This window comes from Paroedura picta, chromosome 2 (assembly GCF_049243985.1).
Source record: "Paroedura picta isolate Pp20150507F chromosome 2, Ppicta_v3.0, whole genome shotgun sequence".
Taxonomy (NCBI): domain Eukaryota; kingdom Metazoa; phylum Chordata; class Lepidosauria; order Squamata; family Gekkonidae; genus Paroedura; species Paroedura picta.
Genome location: NC_135370.1, coordinates 129,314,630 through 129,327,413, shown reverse-complemented (window position 1 = coordinate 129,327,413; position 12,784 = coordinate 129,314,630). Strand labels below are relative to the sequence as shown.

The following is a 12,784-nucleotide window of genomic DNA, read 5'->3' as shown; positions in this document are numbered from 1 at the left end:
CTTCCTCTATCACTACGGCATGACAGGCCTCCAAAGAGATGTCCCAACCTGTGGGTTCCTACCCAAAAGTGGATTGTGCAGCCTGTGGAAGGGTGTCCCATGCTTTTGCAGTTTTATTGATTTGTGCATGCTCTGTTATTTAAAAAGGGTCACTATGCAGAGTAAATTTGGATTTGTGGATCAGTATACCAAAAATATTTTAAATCACTGTTGGTCTACTCCCTCACTGGAGTAAAGGGATTTGTATATTATAAGTCCTGGCTAGAACAAATGTTAGTGGGTACCTCACCAGAAGCCACTGCGGAGGGCAGAAATCACTTTGGTTCCAACCATCAACACTATCAGTGTAGATGAGCAGTTGCAAATGTACAAAACTGTGAGAGCATGTAGAGAATGGGATGCCGTTTAGGCCGTTTCTTAAAAGGATGATCTCTAAGGACCAGTGCAGCCTCCAACAGTGTCCTATTGAATCACTGAAAGTGGAGTGGGAGCAAAGAATTAAGGGACAACGATAATATGGACACAAATAATTTGTATCCAGTCTGACCAATACATCGTGCAAAAGGAACTAAGCACATAAAAGTATGACCCCCCAGCTGTATCCAGCTTCTGACGCCTGAGTTCTAGTGTGGAAGTCACAGATGTGCTCTTTAACCCTGAAAATTCGTTTCAGGACAGAAAGAACTGGAACTATTCCTTCTCTGCTTGGAGGGGTGGATTGGCCATTCACTTTAACAGGGAACATTCCTGTGAACCACGGCTCTAAGCTCCAGCCATCTCCACAAATAGGACTGTTGAGGCATAGGGCATAGGGCAAACTGGGATCTGCTATGTCTAGGCTCCTCCTTGCCCAGGCCACCAAGAGGAGCAGGGGTGCAGCAGCATTTGGATTTTCCCTATGCCTCTGGTACCCATACTCCTCCTTGCCAGCCCCACTCTGCCCAGGCCAGCATGGAGGAATATGAGCACAGTGGCCCCCAGCTTCAGCCTGTGCTGGTGCAGGCCTAGTGTGGCTGGTAAACAGGTGGATGGGCACAGTGGTGCAAGGTTTCAGCTGTATTGTGCCTATTGAGGGGAACTATGGCACTACCCATGCCCCTGCTGACCAACCTCTCCAGGACCAGACAAGCACAGCAGCACCAGGTTTCAACCTGTGCCAGCTGTGACATGATGTGTCCGGAGAGGAGAAGAATGACACTGCCCACCTTTGCCCTGATAGCTTATCTGAAGTGCAGCCAGCAAGGAGGAAAGCAGTGGCTGCAGGAGGGGACAGCCCTTTCCTGGGGCTGTTTGGGCCTCCCAGTCCTCTCTGGTATCCTTGGCCTTGACAAACTAAGCATCCTGACAGCCTTCATGTTGATTTCACAAGCAAAAATATGGCACAGCTCCCCATAGCTGGATTGCAATTGATATGTTTAACTATGATGGTGCTTCCCTTATGGTTCAGCTTGGGCGAGGCAAAGACTCGCAGGGTTCTTGGCATTTCTACCACATAAGACTGACTCAGAGGCAACCCCATGCCTGTTTACCTGGGATTACTAATGTTATCATATTCAGTGCCCAAGAGACTGGACTCTTAATCTACCTCAAGCTTAGTCTACACAGTTTACAGTGATCAAACACATTTTGCAATGTACTACAGCCAGGGTCTGGAATAAAAAAGGCAGACACTCAACCTGCTGGCATTTTTAAATTTCAGAGCTTTTCCAACTGAGGCCTAGCTGTCAGGGTGTAATTATATGTAACAGGGAATTCTATGATTCTTTCACTCAAAGGCTCTCTTTTATCAGGTAAATTGCGCTATAAGGGTGAATTCAAAATGACCGGACAGCAGTCCAGATGAGGGGGACAAATATTTGTGAAATGTTTCTTCACAAACATTTGTCCACTCAGAATCCATTCAAAATTCAGATAGCCCTGTCCTTTGCTTCTTGGGGACAAAAGCAGATGTTAGGGGAAGGATGGGGTAAATTTTGAGCTGACAATATGGAATCTGGATTCATTCATGGCTGCCTCACTACATAGTGCTTGTGCAGGCCTACATATAACGTAGTTCTGTGTGGTTCATGATTACAGATAGCACATGAGTTGGCTCTATAAATATCATATCTAAGGACTGGCAACTGGTGAAATCATTTTCACCAGGGGTAGGGGGTTAACTGACCCACTGTAGTTGCTTTAACACTCACCTTGTTCAGTTGTTGCCTTTGGCTGCGCGTACAGGATAAACATGTTATATACAATCCTCCCCATAAGGACAATTGCTATTTGTTTTGAAATAGGCTGGGCACATATACTCCAACTCTGAGACACATATACTACTGTGTATCAAGATGGAATATTCACATGTTCCCCTTTCAGAAGAAACAGCAATTGCTCCTGTAGGGAAGGTAACATGGAATGCATTCATTCATTAATTCGGCATTTGTGGTCACAGGATTAGGGGGATGAAGTCTGAAAAGGGCAGCTGTCCATAACACATTCATAAAAGAAAGGGACGGAGAAGAGGGTTAGCAAGTCACTGCTTGCCAGCCTCTTCTCTCACTGTAGGGTTTTAGGGCTCGGTCTCAAACAAAGGGCTGGCACGAATGCTGCAGCGATTGCTCTGCAGTGATCATTCTGCAATTCATTTTCATGCAACTTGTCCTGGAGAAGCTGTGCTCTCCTTTGCAGCCTGCAGAGAGAGCCTTCCAGCTGTCACTGGTTCAGCATTGCCTCCACGGGTTCACCTGAGAGCACTGCTGTCCACAGAGGCTCCAATGTGAATTATAGCTTCAGCAACGTTAGGCTTCTCTACATAGTGAATCCACGCTGAGGCAAGGAACTGCTTACAGTAACTGATTATACCGATTAAAACTTCCCCCCCTAAGGAGATATCAGCAATATCTGCTGATACAGCAGCATCTGCTAAATGTATGGAGCTTACAATCCATAAAGAGAAATGGAATTAAAGGGTGACTACCAGGACAAAAAGGACAAAAAATAGCCAAGCCAAGGAAAAGGAATCATCGTGAATTATATGGAAATCAATTATCTGCTCTGCTTCCACTCTCCAACAGGGCCTGTCCCAGTAAGCACATTCTTCTTCTTCTTCTGTACACAATTTCATGTTACTGGATTAAAAACCTGGCAGATGGAGATCACCACACAATCCAGGATGGATTTCCTATGATTTTCTTGGACTCTAGCTTTCTAAGGACAGTGTGACAGTCCATTGTGACAAAATGGCTGCTATTCCTACTGATTATAACAGCTAGTGTGCAGCAGTTTTGACCACTGTCCATACGGAAATTTCTAGTATCTCCCAATAGGGTTCAATTTCTTTAGGAGCCTCAAATACAAAGTTAAAGAAGGTTGATGCTAAGAGTCTTGGAAGAAAACTTGTTACCACAATATATACTTATTCTTTTTGTTTTATTATTTAGATTTATATCCTGCTGCTATTGGAAAACTGTCTATATATATATATCTTTATATATATTTCATAAAGATAGAAATGTAGAAATAAGACAGTATAAATTGTTAATACAAAGAACAATAAAATATAGTCTTCATTTGTTACACTTAAACCCCCTCCATTAAGTGTCCCCTTTTAGTTTATCTTCTTCTTAAACAATTCAGAGAAGGGCCCCATTGATCTTGAAACGCCTCTTGCAGCAGGTTGCAGCCATGAAAATGTATCATCTTTCACAAAAGATGACAAAATTGCATCAGATCAAAGGTTCATCTAGTCTAGCCAGATGCCCTTGCAAAGTCTGTAAACGAGGCTAAAATACAATGTATGCACAAATCAGAGATGTCCTGTCTCTGAAAACAGAGTTTTCATTTAAGCTGTCATGGCTACTGGCCACTGATGATCTGTTGTCCAGGAATTTATCCAACCTTTTAAATAAACACAAAGATCACTAATCTACAATAAACTAGATGTGTGAATCCATCTGTGAAAATCCATTAAAAGCTGAAAACATTTTCTGCAGTAAATTCCATATCTTCCTCCCCTTAAATTTCTTTTAAATCTTATAAATTCATTTTCCCCTGAATGTTTCAGGAAAAATTCTTTAGGAGCTTTCTTCTTCATGGCTCCTGGGAAGAATTTCTTTATATTTTGCCTCCAGGGCACTGTGCTTTAAACAACAATCTGAGTGAAACAGAAGGGATATTTCCCCTCTCTTGCTCCTTTTTTGACAGAGAAAATACCAGTCAGAGTTCCTGAAGGGGTGAGAGGGCCCCTAAAAATATTAAGGGGTCTGACCTTTCCAGACCTTACAGGGACTCTATCACTATGGAAGGTTACATCTGTTTCTGCTGAAAGGTAATGAAGTCCACCTGGTCTGCCTTCCCCTTTTCCTGGAATCCCAGCACCAGGATGGGAAAATTTTCTTCTACCTCTGAGCATAAGGCAGGTCCAGGAACAGGGCCAGTCAAAAAAATTGGCAATGCTATGTGTCCCATTCTTTTCCCCCCTGTATGGTGTACTAGGTTTTGAACACATGTTCTATTTTCCATGCATCATGGACAAGGTTTAAAGAATTTTAAACCAGGGATATCTCCAGCAGTTTTTGTACCATTAAAAACCTCTAAGGGGAGAATATTAATCTGTGGACTACCTGCTTTGCTCAGAACACTATCACAACATACAAACAAAACAAAATCAGAGTCCAGTGGCGCCTTTAAGACCAACAAAGATTTATTCAAGTGCACTCGAACGTTCATGCCTTGAATAAATCTTTGTTGGTCTTTAAGGTGCCGTTGGACTCTGATTCTGTTTTGTTGTGCTGCTTCAGAGCAACATGGCTACCCACAACATAAAAACATAAGAGGAAGAGGAAGACTCATGGGGAAAATCCCACCCTACAATGCCCCCCCTCTTGTACCTACCGATTAGTTTCTCTCCCATTTCTTCAGCCTACCCAGTCATCTAGTTCTCCATGCCCACCCCGTCCAATTTCCCCTCCATCAATATTTTCCTTCCCTTGGTTGATTCTGGGTTGTTAGGCAATCTGAGGTGGGAGCTGGTTTTAAGGGTGTGGCGGCAACATATGTACATGCATTACTGGATTCTCACCTCCCCCCCCCCAAAAAAAAAGATGTTTTTCATATTTCTGAAGTAACCTGGGTCTAATTCTTACGATCTATAGATTGGGAGGAACTGAACCTGTCCAACACCACCACCCTGGTCTCTGTTGCTTCATGTACTTTTCTCCCCAGCCCATTTCATTTCTGCTACTGGAGTCAGGCAGGGGAGAAAAGTACCCAAAGGATGGGAGTGCAGCAAGCTAAAGCAGGGACATATGAAGCTACCTTATACTGTCAGACTACTGCTCTAGTTAATTCAATAGCATCTCCTTTGAGGGGCTCTATAGGGCCTCAAGCGGAGGATACTTTTCTAGCATCTGCTACATGAGAACCTTCACCTGGAGATGCCATGGATTGATCCTGGGATCCTTTTGATGCAAAATATTGCCACCAAACCGAGGCTCCGTCTCCTCAGAGTTTTCAGGTCCTTGCAAACATGTGTTCCTTTCGTGGCATGACACCCCTTTCCCTGGGATAGATATGTAAAGAAAGTGGCTGCCTCTATCTTTGGTAGTTTAGCCCTTAAAAGCTACCTTGCTCTAATTTAGCAATCAAGTGTTCACAAGCAGGACATGTAGGTAAAGGCCTTCTTCTGTGGTGTGTGCCTAGCAGGTGGTGCTAGGTGGTGTATTGTCACTGTACTTGGAGATTCCTTTTAGCTACTGTTGTAACCCATTGTTATAATCAGCCTCCACAAAGGTATACAGTCTGGCTTTAAAATACTTTCAACTGTTGGCTTTTACCTCAACTTTAGCTAGTGAATTCCTTGTCAGACAGGCAAACCTGTGGTCCGTGTGCTAACACCAGCCTGTTCTGCCATTTTGCTTTGCATGCAGGGCCAGTTCTCTGCCCCAGGAACCAAGGTGAGTCTCGGAGGTGCTGGCAACACTGCTGGAGCTGGCCATGTGGTGGGAAGTTGATCCTCATTATCACCTCAGGGATCTGCACAGCTGCCAGCCAGCTCCAAAGCAAATCGTGAAATGCTGGTGGTGCCAATGGGACTTGGCATGCTCGCAACACATAGGACTAAGTTCAGTCAGCGTCTCTGTCTCTCTCTCCTTTCTTTGTTTGCTGGAACTTCCTTCCCCTGATTTAATTATGCACTGTATGAAGACATGCACTTTTTTGCCAGCCCTTAATTGACTTTCAATGAAAGGATAAAATCCTTGTTAGAAATGGGATACTGCATGAAAGATATATCTCTTCGAGTCACAATACAGGTGACATTCAGTGTTATGAATGTTTCCCCTGGGGCTGTTTAAAAAAGGTCTCAAGTAGCTGTGGGGAGATGCAGTCTTGAGGAGAAGCTTGTGTGTGCTTATTTTTCTCCCTGCAGGTGATTTTTCTTATTAAAAGGGTACCTTTGAGCTTATTTTTTATCCCACAGGGGAAAAGATACAGATACTTTTTATCTTTTCCTCTCCTTTATCTTTTCCTCCATGGGGCAAAAACCAGCTCCAAGGGGGTAATTCTGATAAGAAAAGAAAGGACTACACAGGGAAAGCAATAAGCATTCTCCTCTCCGGTCCCCAAATTTCCAATCTAAACAGTATCTTTCCGTGGTTGCTTTGGGTATTTAAAAAGCCACTGGGAAAACATTCACACAAGTGCTAACATACAAATTGACCATCAGCTACTGTAGAAATGCATGCTGTGTTTTGTAAATGGCCAGTTGGCAGCCATGGACATATGGCTGCATTTATCAGAAGAACTGGCAGGGAAAGGGTTAGTAGTGCTGCAGATGAACAAAGGAAAAAAATAAAGTTTATCAATTAGAAAATTCTGAGAGGAAATCACACTCTAGCCAAGGCTGACAACTGAAGAGTGGGGAGTAAAAATTCTGCCTCCTTCCCCTGGCACATGCCATGCCTTTGGAAAGAAATGAAGGGCAAGCTCTGTAAATTTCCTTGACACAAATGGAAAGGAACACACTAAAAAACAACAGCACTGAAATCCAGATGGGAACGTGGGAGGTGGGGTAAGATGGAGGCTGTCATGATAAGGCACCTGCTTCAAATCAATGTGGTGCAAGAAGATCTTAAGTCTCTCTCCCCCAAAGCAGTCAAGAAAACAATGACCCTGGCTGGGTCACAAGGTGGCAGCCAGCCAGCCAGCCAGGACCTTGGGAATAGCAGACAAGGTGGCTGGGAACTGCTGAGCCATTTAGAACAGCAAAATTTTATCTCACTCCCCGGTACCTGGCATTCAGTAGAGCTCAGCAACAAAAACAAAATTCATACTCTCAGTGTTAAAATCCAGAATCCCCCTTCCCGGAAGATACCAACTGAAAAACAATTTCCCTGCTTTTCATAAAAAGCTCTTTTAAAAGGTCATGATGCAAAACTGAGATCCACCAAACCACACGTGATTCCCTCCTTCAGCAATGCATTCTTTCCCACCATGAGCTCAGTAAGCCTCTTACATTTGCTGCATTTACTGTAAAAACAATGGCTGGTGAGCTGCATTCAACTTGGTGAATTGCCGGTAGACCACTCCCTAACATCTTCAGGAGCTTTCAGCACAGGGCAAGGGACATCTTGTAACATGTCAAAATCACATCTCGCCAAAAAACTGGACAGGATGTTAATGCTTGGTGTAGTGGTTAGGAGCACAAACTTTTAATCTGGCGAGCCCGGTTTGATTCCCCACGTGCAGCCAGCTGAGTGACCTTGGGCTCATCACAGCCCTGATAGAGCTGTTCTCACAGAGCAGTAATGTCAACACTTTCTCAGCCTCACCTCCCTCACCAGGTGTCTTTTGTGGGGAGAAGAAAGGGAAGGCAATTGTAAGCCGCTTTGACTCTCCTGGTAGAGAAAAGTGGCATATAAGAACCAATTCTTCTTCTTCAACTGACACTGTGAAAACTCTATGGTATTACAAGAGTATCAGCAGACACATTTCTGTTACATGTGGGTTTTCTTTTGGATGCGATGTCAATACATCACACAGTGGTATTTTCACCCCCTTCAAGTTCTCCCAGCAGCCTGCAGGAAAGGGCAGGTGGAAGGGCCCAGACCCAGCTGATGGCAGAATGCCCAAAAGAAATGGGCAACTGGCCTGCCTGGTCGCAAGAGGTGCAGGCCTCAATAGATTTTTCAGGGAGTGCAGGTTTCCTGGCCATACAGTATTTTCTGAAATCCTTCCATGCCCACATTATGTTCCTGCACATACTAGGGCTATTGAAAAAGTCTTTGAATAACTGTAAATGCACCTGACGTGGTTCTTTGGATCAAACATCCACACTCCTTGATTGCAATGATACCAAGACCACTTTCGGTTTTAAATATGCTCTAATAAGTAATACGTCATAGAAGTACATTTTGCCCATGCCCTATCTATAACATTATTCCAGGGGTGGGCAAACTGTGGCCCTCCAGATGTCCATGGACTACAATTCCCATTCGCTAGCAGGGGCTCATGGGAATTGTAGTCCATGGACATTTGGAGGGCTATAGTTTGCCCACCCCTGCACTAATCCTTAATGAAGAAGAAGAAGCATTGGTTTTTATATGCTGCTTTTGTCTTCAGGAGTCTCAAAGCGACTTACAATCTCTTTCCCTTTCCTCTCCCCACAACTGACCTCCCTGTGAGGGAGGTGAGGCTGAGAGAGCCCTGATATTACTGCTCGTTCAGAACAGCTTTGATGAGACCAAGGTCACCCAGCTGGCTGCATGTGGGGGAGTGGGAAATCAAACTCGGCTCAGTAGTTAGAACATATATTCTGCATGTAGAAGGTTCGAGGTTCTATTCTTGGCACTTGGTAATTAGGAAAGTTTTCATCTCCGAGACCCTGGAAAGCTCTGAGCATACAATAGTGAGCTAGATGGACTAATGGTCTAAGGCTACTTCCTATTTTGTATGCAACTAGGGGCTTAAGACATTAGCCAGGCCTCCCTAATTACAACACAAGAGGGATGTGAACCAATAATACCATGCAGTGAGAATGGTAATCAAATCAAAGAGTCCAGAATCTAGACATATTTGAATTAGGTCTTCATGCAGTGGCCCATTTGAGCTGATGAAGGTTGCCAACCTTCAGGTGAGGCCTGGAGTTCTCTCAGAACCACAACTGTCAGACAACAAAGATTTGTTCCCTGGAGAAAATGGCTGTGTCAAAAGGCAAACTCAGTTGTTGTTGTTGTTGTTGTTGTTGTTGTTATTATTATTATATTTATATTTATATTTATACCCCGCCTCCCCCCGAAGGCTCGAGGCGGCTTACATAACCCCGTCCCCTAAAACCATAAAATGACAATAAAAACCGATAATTTACAGTAATGGCAACAGCGATGGCGTAATCTACACATTTGCTCTCCGCATCCTCAACTACGGAGGGGGGTGACGCTCTCTACCGCCAGTTTGTGAGGGGGGGCTGATCTTCTTTCCGCCCGGCCTCAGTTATAAGCCTGGCGGAAGAGCTCCGTCTTACAGGCCCTGTGGAATGCTGGTAATTCCCGCAGGGCCCTCAGCTCTTCCGGGAGCTCATTCCACCAGGTTGGGGCCAGGACCGAAAAGGCCCTGGCCCTAGTCGAGGCCAGGCGGGCTTCCTTGGGGCCGGGAACGACCAGTAGGTTAGCCCCCGCAGAGTGTAAAGCCCTGCGGGGGATATAGGGCGAAAGGCGGTCCCTCATATATGCTGGGCCTAGACCACGGATGGCCTTGAAGGTCAAAACCAAAACCTTGAACCTGATCCGGAAGGCGACCGGTAACCAATGCAGCTGCCTCAGAACTGGCTGGATGTGAGCCCTCCATAGTGTAGCTGTGAGGACTCTAGCAGCCGCATTTTGGACGAGTTGCAGTTTCCGGATCAAGCCCAGAGGCAGGCCGGTGTAGAGCGAGTTACAGAAATCTAGTCTAGAGGTGACCGTCGCATGGATCACTGTGGCCAGGTGTTCGGAGGACAGATAGGGCGCTAGTAGCCGACTGTTACATGCCAGATTCTAGGTGAATCCCTCCCCAAGTTCCCCCCTGCATAGGCACTGTCCCCAAATCTCCAGGAATTTCCCAGATTGCACCTAGCACCCCTTCATAAGGGGCCATAATAGCCCATTCTTCATCTGTGATTCTGCTTGGGAAAGTGATACAGGACAAAGAATAAAATCCTGCCCTTGTGCTGCAGCTCTATTCAGGGCCTGTCCACAGCTGCAGTCCCCCTAAACTGAGGAAGGAAAGATGCTTTAGCAATGTAGAACAGAGGAGGGCAGAGGGTCACAGTCCGCAATCACTGGGGTGGGAATAGAGATGCCCCTATTTTCTTCAGTCAAGTATTAGAGGGTTACAGCCTGTAAAACAGAAGGTCATGACTCTTGTGTGTGGCTTCATATTATTTAATGTCTGTTCTGTTTTTATTTTAAAGTTTGACTTGGTAGTCTTACTATCTAAGACTCTGGCCTATAATGGCCACATGGCTACGTTCCCAAAGCATTCTTCTTTGTGAAAAGCATGTTGTCCTCAAAATTAAATTTGCAGTGAAAATATGGCAATTTTTGTTGTTGTTGTAGATTAGAGCTTTGGCACTCAAGAAAGAGAGCAGAGGGACAGGATGTGGCTTTATTCAAACAGGCTACAATAGCAAACGTAACTTGTCAGTACAGTAAGCCACATTCCAGAAAGTGTCAAAGCTATGATATATTGGGTCAAGTCTTAGAGGTGTCTCAAGTGAAAAACACATGCAAAATATATATGTGGATACGTATTCCATGAAAGCCAGGGCAAAACCTCACTGTGGGTGGGTGTGCTTTAGCTGTGGTGTAATTCTCAGAAACGATATGCCATCTGGGCTCGCCGTATGTCTGTTTATCAGAATGGGGGGACTTGTAATGACTGGGTGTGCTGTTTTAAGCCCGCTAAGGAGATGGATTGAATACCATAAAACCACAGAACACTGCCTCTGAATGACTGTGCAGATCAACATGTTAAATGATGCATTTCTTGCTTATGTATTTTGGGGAAATCCTGTTTTATTGCCTATATATATAAAAACCATCTGGCTCCTTATGTGTTTCTACACACAATGCCTACTGAAGTAAGGGGACTGATATTGGGGGGGGGGGGGGTCAGTTGCCCAACAAAGGCTGTCATTATCATCAGCAGAGTATAAATAGTATCAGTTGTCATTAAATGGTGAGTCTGCATTTCCATCCACTGTCAGCAATCACTCCTCACCCTTCCCAAATACCCTGAAATGCAATCTTAGTTGGAACTAGGGCAAAGACAAGTCCTTAAAACTATTAGCTTCAGCAGCTCCTCTAGAGAGGTGGAAGAAGAAGTGGCTAGCAGGGTGGCCAACAGAGTTTGTATTTGGAGTTCTATGGCTGTGCTTGCCTGTGCTCTACCTTTGCCTCCCCCCCCCCCGCCCTGCTCTGCTCTTTTTGTTGATCTTTTTCTCTCAGCTTGCTGTGCATGAGACACCATGCCAGCATAGATGTCCAAAAGTTGACACTGCAACAGACTACCGTATTTGCCGGCGTATACGATGACTGGGCGTATAAGACGACCCCCCAACATTTCCACTCAGAATATAGAGTTTGTTACATTACATTACAGTACTATGGGCCACTATGGGCACCTATGTCTATAACAACTGAAGTGCACCCGGCGTATAGGACGACCCCCCCCCCACTTGGAGGCATGTTTTTCAGGGGGGAAAGTAGTCTTATACGCCAGCAAATACTGTATGTACAATATGTGCATCTGACACTACTGAGTGCTGTGAGGTCTGGTCCTTTTTGCTTGCGGCTTTACATGTTTAGGCCCTGTTAAAATTGGATACCCAATGTGGAGGCATCAGACAGGCTCACTGTCAGAAGAATATTCTAGAGCAGATACCAACTATGGTCTTACTCGACTGTAGCCACCAGCAATTGGCATTTGGTGGTGTACTGCCTCTAAACTTGGAAATAGTATTCAGGTATCATGACCAATAGCTGCTGAGATACCTATCCTCCACAATGGGCAGAATCTTTTAGGTATGCCAGTTCCCAGGTGGGATCTGGGGATCCCCTGGAATTACAGTTCCCCTGGAGAAAATAACTACTTTGAAGGATGGATTCCATAGCATTATACAACACTGAGCACCCTCCCTGCCCCAAATCCTGCCCACTACTGGCTCCAACCTCAAAATCTCTAGGTACTTCTCAACCCAGAGCTGGCAACCCTAGAATCTTCCTCTGCAGATAAATTCTATACTTGTCTGCAGAGAGCTTAAGACCACTTCTCTGGAGATCTAGCTTTAAAAACCAACAAAAATACCATCAAAACATTTTGACCCATCTAAGAAAATTCATTTTGTTTATCCTCTTTCCTTCTTTGCATATCTTCCCTACCACACCAGTGTTTTCATTTAGTTAATTATGCCTTGCTGATGGACTAGAATGCAATGTGTGCAAACTCTTGTGGGCACGCAGGGCTTAATTTAAGCTAGGTCATGCCAAGTCTCACCGTGGAAATCTGTTTTCAGTGCCAAATCTCAGCCTCGTTACCATACACTACCACTAGTATCTCTTGCTGCCTCCTCTCTCAAACATTATTGTTTTCCTTTCCACCTATCTTAAGGTTCATTCTTTACTCAAGGAACATAACATATTTTCCACCTGGGATTATCTGGCCAATGCAAGAAGCACTGCCAGTGAAAATTAACAGGCTCGAACCAAGCCCAGGAGTCTGCTTCAGTAGCTGACTTCTGGGCCTAAAAACAGAGATTGTCATA

At 44.7% G+C, this 12,784-nt stretch overlaps 1 protein-coding gene across 10 annotated transcripts in view; it reads right to left on the bottom strand.

Annotated features, from left to right (window-relative positions):
* RGS6 (regulator of G protein signaling 6) overlaps positions 1-12,784 on the bottom strand; it is a 289,988-nt gene that overhangs the window by 39,670 nt on the left and 237,534 nt on the right. The window lies entirely within an intron of this gene.